Source organism: Arachis ipaensis, chromosome B10, assembly GCF_059453495.1.
Source record: "Arachis ipaensis isolate K30076 ecotype BB chromosome B10, ASM5945349v1, whole genome shotgun sequence".
Classification (NCBI taxonomy): Eukaryota; Viridiplantae; Streptophyta; class Magnoliopsida; order Fabales; family Fabaceae; genus Arachis; species Arachis ipaensis.
This window is the reverse complement of record NC_142435.1, coordinates 135,456,154-135,466,610: the sequence shown is the minus strand read 5'-3', so window position 1 is coordinate 135,466,610 and position 10,457 is coordinate 135,456,154. Positions and strand designations below refer to the sequence as shown.

General features: G+C 40.7%; 1 non-coding gene across 1 annotated transcript; it reads right to left on the bottom strand.

Annotated features, from left to right (window-relative positions):
* Positions 1-1,618: 1,618 nt before the first annotated feature.
* On the bottom strand, positions 1,619-1,726 carry LOC148581819 (small nucleolar RNA R71). Its single transcript, XR_015895928.1, has one exon. It is a non-coding gene; the product is annotated as a small nucleolar RNA R71 (small nucleolar RNA).
* Between the last annotated feature and the right edge of the window lie 8,731 nt (positions 1,727-10,457).

The window sequence follows — 10,457 nt, the reverse complement described above, 5'->3', positions numbered from 1 at the left end:
TGATCTTGATGATTTTTTGTTTTGTGTCTTTTCATGTTTATCATATGCATTCTTGAATCCTTAGTGCGTAAGCATTAAAGAATTCTAAGTTTGGTGTCTTGCATGTTTTCTTTGCATTAAAAAATTTTTCAAAATTGTGTCTATGATGTTCATCTTGACATTCATGGCATTCTTGCATACATTCATGTTTTGATCTAAAAATTTCATACATTGCATAATTTTCATGTTTTCATAAAAATTCAAAAAATCAAAAAAATATCTTTCCCTTTTTCTCTCATCAAATTCGAAAATTGAGTTGACTTTTTCAAAAGTTTTTAAAAATCAAAGTTGTTTCTTATGAGTCAAATCAAATTTTCAATTTGAAAATCTTATCTTTTTCAAAATCTTTTTCAAAAATCAAATCTTTTTCTTAGTTATTTTCGAAAATTCCAACAATCTTTTTCAAAAATCTTTTTCTTATTTTTATATAAAATTTTCGAAAATAACTAATCAATTAATGTTTTGATTCAAAAATTTGAAGTTTGTTACTTGCTTGTTAAGAAAGATTCAAACTTTAAGTTCTAGAATCATATCTTGTGATTTCTTATGAATCAAGTCATTAATTGTGATTTTAAAAATCAAATCTTTTTCAAAAACTAATTTCTATCATATCTTTTCAAAAAAATATCTTCTTATCTTATCTTTTTCAAAATTTGATTTCAAAATATCTTCTCTAACTTCCCAACTTCATCTTTTCAAATTTGTTTCAACTAACTAACTAACTTTTTGTTTGTTTCTTAACTTTTTCAAAACTACCTAACTAACTATCTCTCTCTAATTTTCGAAAATATCTCCCCTCTTTTTCAAAAATTTCTTTTTTATTAACTAATTATTTTTATTCTTTATAAAAAAAAATTTCGAAAAAAAAATACTAAACTTTTTCAAAAACTATTTTCAAAAATCACTAACTCTTTTTCAAAAATTATTTTCGAAAATTCTCTTCTCTCTCATCTCCTTCTATTTTTTTTATTCATCTACTAACATCTCTCCCTCATTCAAAAAAAAAAAAAAAGAAAAAAAAGGGGATCTCTATTATTATTATTTTTCTGTGCCTTCTTCTTTGTCATATGAGCAGGAGCAAGGACAAGAATATTCTTGTTGAAGCAGATCCAGAACCTGAAAGGACTCTGAATTACAACTAACCAGTAAGCACCTGTTAGGAATTTTCAAACAAGAAGAGGAGATGGCAGCCGAAAATAATAATAATGCAAGGAGGATGCTTGGTGACTTTACTGCACCTAATTCCAATTTACATGGAAGAAGCATCTCCATTCCTGCCATTGGAGCAAACAACTTTGAGCTGAAACCTCAATTAGTTTCTCTGATGCAGCAGAACTGCAAGTTTCATGGACTTCCATCTGAAGATCCTTTTCAGTTCTTAACTGAATTCTTGCAGATATCTGATACTGTTAAGACTAATGGAGTAGATCCTGAAGTCTACAGGCTCATGCTTTTCCCTTTTGCTGTAAGAGACAGAGCTAGATTATGGTTGGATTCTCAACCCAAAGACAGCCTGAACTCTTGGGATAAGCTGGTCACGGCTTTCTTAGCCAAGTACTTTCCTCCTCAAAAGCTGAGCAAGCTTAGAGCTGATGTTCAAACCTTCAGACAGAAAGAAGGTGAATCCCTCTATGAAGCTTGGGAAAGATACAAACAGTTGACCAAAAAGTGTCCTTCTGACATGCTTTCAGAATGGACCATCCTGGATATATTCTATGATGGTTTATCTGAGCTATCAAAGATGTCACTGGACACTTCTGCAGGTGGATCCATTCACCTAAAGAAAACGCCTGCAGAAGCTCAAGAACTCATTGACATGGTTGCTAATAACCAGTTCATGTACACTTCTGAAAGGAATCCTGTGAGCAATGGGACGCCTATGAAGAAGGGAGTTCTTGAGGTTGATACTCTGAATGCCATATTGGCTCAGAATAAAATATTGACTCAGCAAGTCAATATGATCTCTCAGAGTCTGCATGGAATGCAAGCTGCATCCAACAGTACTCAAGAGGCTTCTTCTGAAGAAGAAGCTTATGATCCTGAGAACCCTGCAATAGCAGAGGTAAATTACTTAGGTGAACCTTATGGAAACACCTATAACTCAACATGGAGAAATCATCCAAATTTCTCATGGAAGGATCAAAAGCCCCAACAAGGCTTTAATAATGGTGGAAGAAACAGGTTTAGCAATAGCAAGCCTTTTCCATCATCAACTCAGCAACAGACAGAGAACTCTGAACAAAATGCTTCTAATTTGGCAAATCTAGTCTCTGATCTATCTAAGGCCACTGTAAGTTTCATGAATGAAACAAGGTCTTCCATTAGAAATCTGGAAGCACAAGTGGGCCAGCTGAGTAAAAGGATCACTGAAATCCCTCCTAGTACTCTCCCAAGCAATACAGAAGAGAACCCAAAAGGAGAGTGCAAGGCCATTGACATAAGCGCCATGGCCGAACCTGTGAGGGGAGGAGAGGACATGAATCCCAAGGAGGAAGACCTCCTGGGACGTCCAGTGATCAATAAGGAGCTTCCCTCTGAGGAACCAAAGGACTCTGAAGCTCATCTAGAGACCATAGAGATTCCATTGAACCTCCTTATGCCCTTCATGAGCTCTAATGAGTATTCCTCTTCTGAAGAGAATGGGGATGTTACTGAAGAGCAAACTGCCAAGTTTCTTGGTGCAATCATGAAGCTGAATGCCAAATTATTTGGCATTGATGCTTGGGAAGTTGAACCTCCCTTGTTCATCAATGAACTAAGTGATCTGGATCAACTGACATTGCCTCAGAAGAGACAGGATCCTGGAAAGTTCATAATCCCTTGTACCATAGGCACCATGATCTTTAAGGCTCTGTGTGACCTTGGTTCAGGGATAAACCTCATGCCCCTCTCTGTAATAGAGAAACTGGGAATCTATGGGGTGCAAGCTGCTAAAATCTCACTGGAGATGGTAGACAGCTCAAGAAAACAGGCTTATGGACAAGTAGAAGATGTATTAGTAAAGGTTGAGGGCCTTTACATCCCTGCTGATTTCATAGTCCTGGATACTGGAAAGGAAGAGGATGAATCCATCATCCTAGGAAGACCTTTCCTGGCCACAGCAAGAGTTGTGATTGATGTTGACAGAGGTGAAATAGTCCTTCAATGGAATGAGAACTCCCTTGTATTCAAAACTCAAGGATCTCCCTCTGCAACCATGGAGAGGAAGCTTGAAAAGCTTCTCTCAAAGCAGAGTCAACCAGAGCCCCCACAGTCAAACTCTAAGTTTGGTGTTGGGAGGCCATAACCAAACTCTAAGTTTGGTGTTGAACTCCCATATCCAAACTCTAAGTTTGGTGTTGGAGAGTCTCAACAAAGCTCTGCACATCTGTGAGGCTCCATGAGAGCCCACTGTCAAGCTATTGACATTAAAGAAGCGCTTGTTGGGAGGCAACCCAATGTTTATCTAATTCTTATTTTTATTGTTTTTCATGTTTTCTTAGGTTCATGATCATGTGGAGTCACAAAATAAATAGAAAAATTGAAAATGAAATCAAAAATAGCAGAAGAAAAATCACACCCTGGAGGAGCATCTGTCTGGCGTTCAAACGCGAGAACAGAGCATAGTTCTGGCGCTGAACGCCCAGAATGGGAGCATCCTGGCGCTGAACGCCCAGAACAAGCATGGTTCTGGCGTTCAACGCCAGAAATGGCAGCAAAGGGGCGTTGAACGCCCAGAGTTGTGTGCAAGGGCATTTTACATGCCTAAATTGGTGCAGGGATGTAAATGCCTTGACACCTCAGGATCTGTGGACCCCACAGGATCCCCACCTACCTCATCATCTCTCTTTCCATTCATGATCATCCCTTCTTTTCCATTTACCACTCACATCCATACAACCACTACCTTCAAAATTCAACATCTCTCTCCCACCCAATCCCACCCATATGGCCGAATACACACCTCCATCCATCTCCTCCATATCCTCTTCTTCTTCTTCTATTCTTTCTTCTTTTTCTCGAGGGCGAGCAACATTCTAAGTTTGGTGTGGTAAAAGCATAGCTTTTTTGTTTTTTCCATAACCATTGATGGCACCTAAGGCCAGAGAAACCTCTAGAAAGAGGAAAGGGAAGACAAAAGCTTCCATCAAGGGTCTATAGCTCAGTGGTAGAACATATGACTGCAAATCAAGAGATCCCTGAGATACCTCAGGGGATACATTTTCTTCCACACAATTATTGGAAGCAACTAAGGGTGGAACATCAAGAGCACTCCATCATGCTTCATGAAATAAGAGAAGATCAAAAAGCAATGAGGGAGGAGCAACAAAGACAAGGAAGAGACATAGAAGAGCTCAAGGACATCATTGGTTCCTCAAGAAGGAAACGCCACCATCACTAAGGTGGATTCATTCCTTGTTCTTATTTCTTCTGTTTTTCGTTTTCTATGTTATGTACTTATCTGTGTTTGTGTCTTCATTACATGATCATTAGTAGTAGTAACTATGACTTAAAGTTATGAATGTCCTATGAATCCATCACCTCTATAAAAAAAATGTTTTAATTCAAAAGAACAAGAAGTACATGAGTTTCGAATTTATCCTTGAACTTAGCTTAATTATATTGACGTGGTGATAATGCTTCTTGTTTTCTGAATGTATGCTTGAACAGTGCATATGTCTTTTGAAGTTGTTGTTTAAGAATGTTAAATATGTTGGCTCTTGAAAGAATGATGACTAGGAGACATGTTATTTGATAATCTGAAAAATCATAAAAATGATTCTTGAAGCAAGAAAAAGCAGCAAAGAACAAAGCTTGCAGAAAAAAAAAAATAGGCGAAAAAAAAAATAGAAAGAAAAAGAAAAAGCAAGCAGAAAAAGCCAAAGCTCTTAAAACCAAGAGGCAAGAGCAAAAAGCCAATAACCCTTAAAACCAAAAGGCAAGGGCAATTAAAAAGGACCCCAAGGCTTTGAGCATCAGTGGATAGGAGGGCCTAAAGGAATAAAATCCTGGTCTAAGCGGCTAAACCAAGCTGTCCCTAACCATGTGCTTGTGGCGTGTAGGTGTCAAGTGAAAACTTGAGACTGAGCGGTTAAAGTCAAGGTCCAAAGCAAAAAAAAAAGAGTGTGCTTAAGAACCCTGGACACCTCTAATTGGGGACTTTAGCAAAGCTGAGTCACAATCTGAAAAGGTTCACCCAATTATGTGTCTGTGGCATTTATGTATCCGGTGGTAATACTGGAAAACAAAGTGCTTAGGGCCACGGCCAAGACTCATAAAGAAGCTGTGTTCAAAAATCATCATACTGAACTAGGAGAGTCAATAACACTATTCGAAATCTGAAGTTCCTATAGATGCCAATCATTCTAAATTTCAATGGATAAAGTGAGATGCCAAAACTATTCAAGAGGCAAAAAGCTATAAGTCCCGCTCATATGATTGCAGCTATGTTTCATTGATAGTTTGGAATTTATAGTATATTCTATTCTTTTTATCCTATTTTGATTTTCAGTTGCTTGGGGACAAGCAACAATTTAAGTTTGGTGTTGTGATGAGCGGATAATTTATACGCTTTTTGGCATTGTTTTTAGTATATTTTTAGTAGAATCTAGTTACTTTTAGGGATGTTTTTAATAGATTTTATGTTAAATTCACATTTTTGGACTTTACTATGAGTTTGTGTGTTTTTCTGTGATTTCAGATATTTTCTGGCTGAAATTGAGGGGCTTGAGCAAAAATCAGATTCAGAGGTTGAAGAAGGACTGCTGATGCTGTTGGATTCTGACCTCCCTGCACTCAAAGTGGATTTTCTAGAGCTACAGAACTAAAAATGGCGCACTTCCAATTGCGTTGGAAAGTAGACATCCAGGGCTTTCCAGCAATATATAATAGTCCATACTTTGGCCAAGAATTGACGACGTAAAATGGCGTTCAACGCCAGCTTTCTACCCAAATCTGGCGTCCAGCGCCAGAAAAGGATCCAAAACCAGAGTTGAACGCCCAAACTGGCACAGAAACTGGCGTTCAACTCCACAAATGGCCTCTGCACGTGCAACACTCAGGCTCAGCCCAAACACACACCAAGTGGGCCCCGGAAGTGGATTTATGCATCAATTACTTACTCATGTAAACCCTAGTAGCTAGTTTATTATAAATAGGACCTCTTACTATTGTATTAGACATCTTTGGACGTCTGGTTCTTAGATCAGAGGGGCTGGCCATCTCAGCCATGCCTGGACCTTCACTTATGTATTTTCATACGGTAGAGTTTCTACACTCCATAGATTAAGGTGTGGAGCTCTGCTGTTCCTCAAAGATTAATGCAAAGTACTACTGTTTTCTATTCAATTCTTCTTATTTCTCTTCTAAGATATCCATTCGCACCCAAGAACGTGATGAAGGTGATGATTATGTGTGACGCTCATCATCCTTCTCCCCTATGAACGCGTGCCTGACAAACACTTCTGTTCTACATGAATTAAGCTAGAATGAGTATCTCTTAGATCTCCTAACCAGAATCTTCGTGGCGTAAGCTAGAATGATGGCGGCATTCAAGAGAATCCGGAAAGTCTAAACCTTGTCTGTGGTATTCCGAGTAGGATTCAATGATTGGATGACTGTGACGAGCTCCTAACTCGCGATTGCAGGGCGTTAGTGACAGACGCAAAAGGATAGTAAATCCTATTCCAGCATGATCGAGAACCGACAGATGAATAGCCGTTCCGTGACAGGGTGCGTGAGCATATTATTCACTGAGAGGATAAGATGAAGCCATTGACAAGGGTGATGCCTCCAGACGATTAGTCGTGCCGTGACAGGGCATTGGATCATTTTCCCGTGAGATGACCGAAAGTAGCCGTTGACAGTGGTGATGTATCACATAAAGCCAGCCATGGAAAGGAGTAAGACTGATTGGATGAAGATAGCAGGAAAGCAGAGGTTCAGAGGAACGAAAAGCATCTCCATTCGCTTATCTGAAATTCCTATCAATGAATTACATAAGTATTTCTATCCCTATTTTATTATATAATATTCGAAAACACCATTATCACTTTATATCTGCCTGACTGAGATTTACAAGGTGACCATAGCTTGCTTCATACCAACAATCTCCGTGGGATTCGACCCTTACTCACGTAAGGTATTACTTGGACGACCCAGTGCACTTGCTGGTCAGTTGTATCGAAGTTGTGACAATTATGAATTAAGATCAAAGCACCAAGCTTTGGAGCCATTACCAGGGATTGTTCGAGCCTGGAGATCACAATTTCGTGCACCACCACACAATAAGGCTCAAAACTTACATGCTTGTGTCCTTAGCTCAATCACTATGTTCCAAAATACATTCTTTAAACAAGTTTATCACAAAAAAAAAAATTTCAAAATTGGTAGGGAACCATGAAAATATAGTTTCTTGGAAAAGAAACTATCACCCTAACCAAGTAATCCTAACAAGAAAAACTAACTAAACATGCAAGGTGTCCTAATTAACAAAATAAAAGAGAAATAAAGTCCATGGATGTTGAAAAGATGAGATTATTACCCACAGAGATCGGTCGAACGACCTCCCCACACTTTAAGAATTAGCACGGTCCTCCGTGCTACTAGCAAGGCACAAGTGGTGGTCGGGTTTGGAACTTCCACTATCCCATTCGCGAGTGCTTTCTTCACTTAAGTACGAGGTGGACATGGAGATCTCCAGTTCTTCCACAGAAGGTGTCAAGCAACTCAAAAGCTTCTTAATGTAAGCATATCGGCGTTGGTTCCGCCGTTCATATCTATCTATCTTCTTGTAGAGGTCCTCAAGCCTTTGGTGGGAAGATCTTTGTGATGTAGAAGAAATGGTAGGAATAACCGAGGGGGCAGCTATCTCAAGGGTGTTTTGTAGCTATCTCAAGGGTGTTTTGTTCCGCCGGAGGCTTGAGATATTTTTCGGTTGGGACCACATCGCCCTCTACCAAAATCATCACTTTTCAATCCTTAGTCTCTCGGGGAACACTAGCAGCAGCAACTAACTCCGTCACCAAGGCCAGGAAGGGTAGGTTACCCTTGGCATGAACATGACCCATGGCTTGGTGGATGAGGCGAGCAATGTTGACCGGTCACTCTGTAAGTATACACCAAACTAGCAAGGCAAGGTCTGCGGTAATCAAGGTCTCATGAGTGCTGGAAAACACATAATGAGACAAAATCTGAGTCCATGCTCGAGTCTCTACAGTCAGAAAACGTGCAAGAATGCCCTTGGGTCGGGACCTGAGGTGTCCTTGGGTCCAAAATGTATTTGGTTCAGCAATGACCCGGTGCACAGCGTCCCAATAAAAAAAGTCAAAGGCATCACGCTGGCAGAGGGCCTCTTGGTAACCATCTACCTCATCCGATACGGGTGGGACTCGGAGTACTTCTTGAATAGCTCTCTCGGAAACTGGGACTTGCTTCCGGCGCATGAAGACAGTCTGAAGAGAGGGTGAGAAGTAATTGGTGTAGAACTCTACCACCCACGAGAGATTAGCTTCTTGTGGTTTCCTCATGAGAAAGCCCCATCCCCGTCGCTCAATGCGAGGTATGATAAACTGAACTACATGACCCATAGGGTTAAGAAGGGGTTCAGAATGGTAATTCCATGCAATCACGATGGGGAACATTAGCTCGCAATAGCGGTTGGGAAACCTAGTAGAATCTCTCACTGGTTTGTCCTTCAAATGCCTTATTGGGGAGAGGTTTAGCCGTGGGCGTGTGGTGCGCTTTGGCGGTTGCTTTTTGAGGTTCTCTTTTGGAAGGTGGCTTCTTTTGTGCTTTTTCCTTGTCCTTTTTTATGGCCATCTGAAAAAGGTGAGGAAAAAGAAGATATTAAACTCAAAGAGCCCACACTTGAATTATAACATGCTATTGAGAAAGAGTGCCACAAAAGGAAAGGTGTCATGCAAACATGACAGCTGTAACATGCAAGCAAGACAACCCGTGAAAATGGAGCAATGCACTAGCATGGGATGCAAGAGTGAAAACGGCATGCAAATGAGGCATGAGAAGAATAAACTCAAGCATCGCTAACAACCCCAAACGACATATGCAAGAAAGATAAAAGCACGAAGGATTCAAATTCCAAATCTAACTCCAAGACATTAAGGCGTGTAAAAGGCATAAAGTGGAGTTAGAGAGGATTGGAATACAATTCTTGCAATATGATCCAAAGAAGCAAGTCATGGGTATGCACCTATGAGTGGTAAAATGAAGTGCAAAGAAGGTAATGTGCAATGAGAAGGCAAGCGTATTGATAGAAGAGCACCAAATTGAAAGCATACTGTCAAAATTGACTAAAAATGTGATAGGTACAATTCAACAAACACTTGGCGTGCAACATGCAAATCATAAGCACATTGAAGAAATGCAAAGGTGCAATTGCCCAAAATGATATACCCAACTACAAAACAATATCACATAATTACAATGGAATCACAAGATAACAAATCAACCCATCAAAGCAAGAGATATTAGCAAAATTCAACATCCATAGGAAATAGCAAAGTAAAAGAGAGAAGCAAATAAATAATGGATAATTTAGCAAAATGCAACTAAGAAAATTAAGAGAAAATAAAGACAATGCAATTAAGAAAGAAAGGCATAAAGTAAAAACAAAGAGAATAAAAAAGAGGATGACCTTGGGTGGAGTAGAGAAGATAAGGTGCAAGTAAGAGAAAGGAAAAGAGAGAAGAGGAGAGAGAAAATAGGACCGCAGGAAGTGGTGGTCGCCGGTGGTGGTGGGCGAGAGAAATGGTGAAGAGGGAAGGGGAAGAAGAAGGTAGAAGAAGAGAGGAAGAAAGAAAGAAAGAAAGAGAGGAGAGAATGTTTGAAACAGGGCGCGCTAGTCATTATCTGCGTCGCAAGATCGACGCGCGCGCATATTACGCGTACGCCTGGAATGAAGGAAAGGGGAGAGACGCGCGAGCACCACCCACGCGTACGCGTGGATAAGGAAACAGGCGAGGGACGCGGATGCGTCACATCGCACGCAAGCGTGGAATGAGTGCACGTTTTGCGCAATGCTCGTGCAAGTCTCGGGTGCCAAGTACTGAGGGAATGCGTGCTGGGCGATCCACGCGTACGCGTCATGTGTGCGCACGCGTGGAATGGATGATGGCAAAACAATGCGTGAGCGTCAAGTGCGCGCACGCGTGATGAGGAGTTGCGTGTTGGGCGCAATGCTTGCGCAATGCTCGCACAACTCTCGGGTCAAATGTACCAAGAATGGAATGCAGAGCAACCGACGCGTATGCATCGTGTGCGCGTACACGTGGATAGGGTTGGGGGCAAGGGACGCGTGGGCGCGCTTCATGCATACGCGTGAATATGCTTTTGCGCGTTTCACGCGTTGAATGCGCATTGGGCGCGCAACTCTCGGGTCAGATGCCCAGACTTGCAAAAATGCAAGGGACGCGCGCACA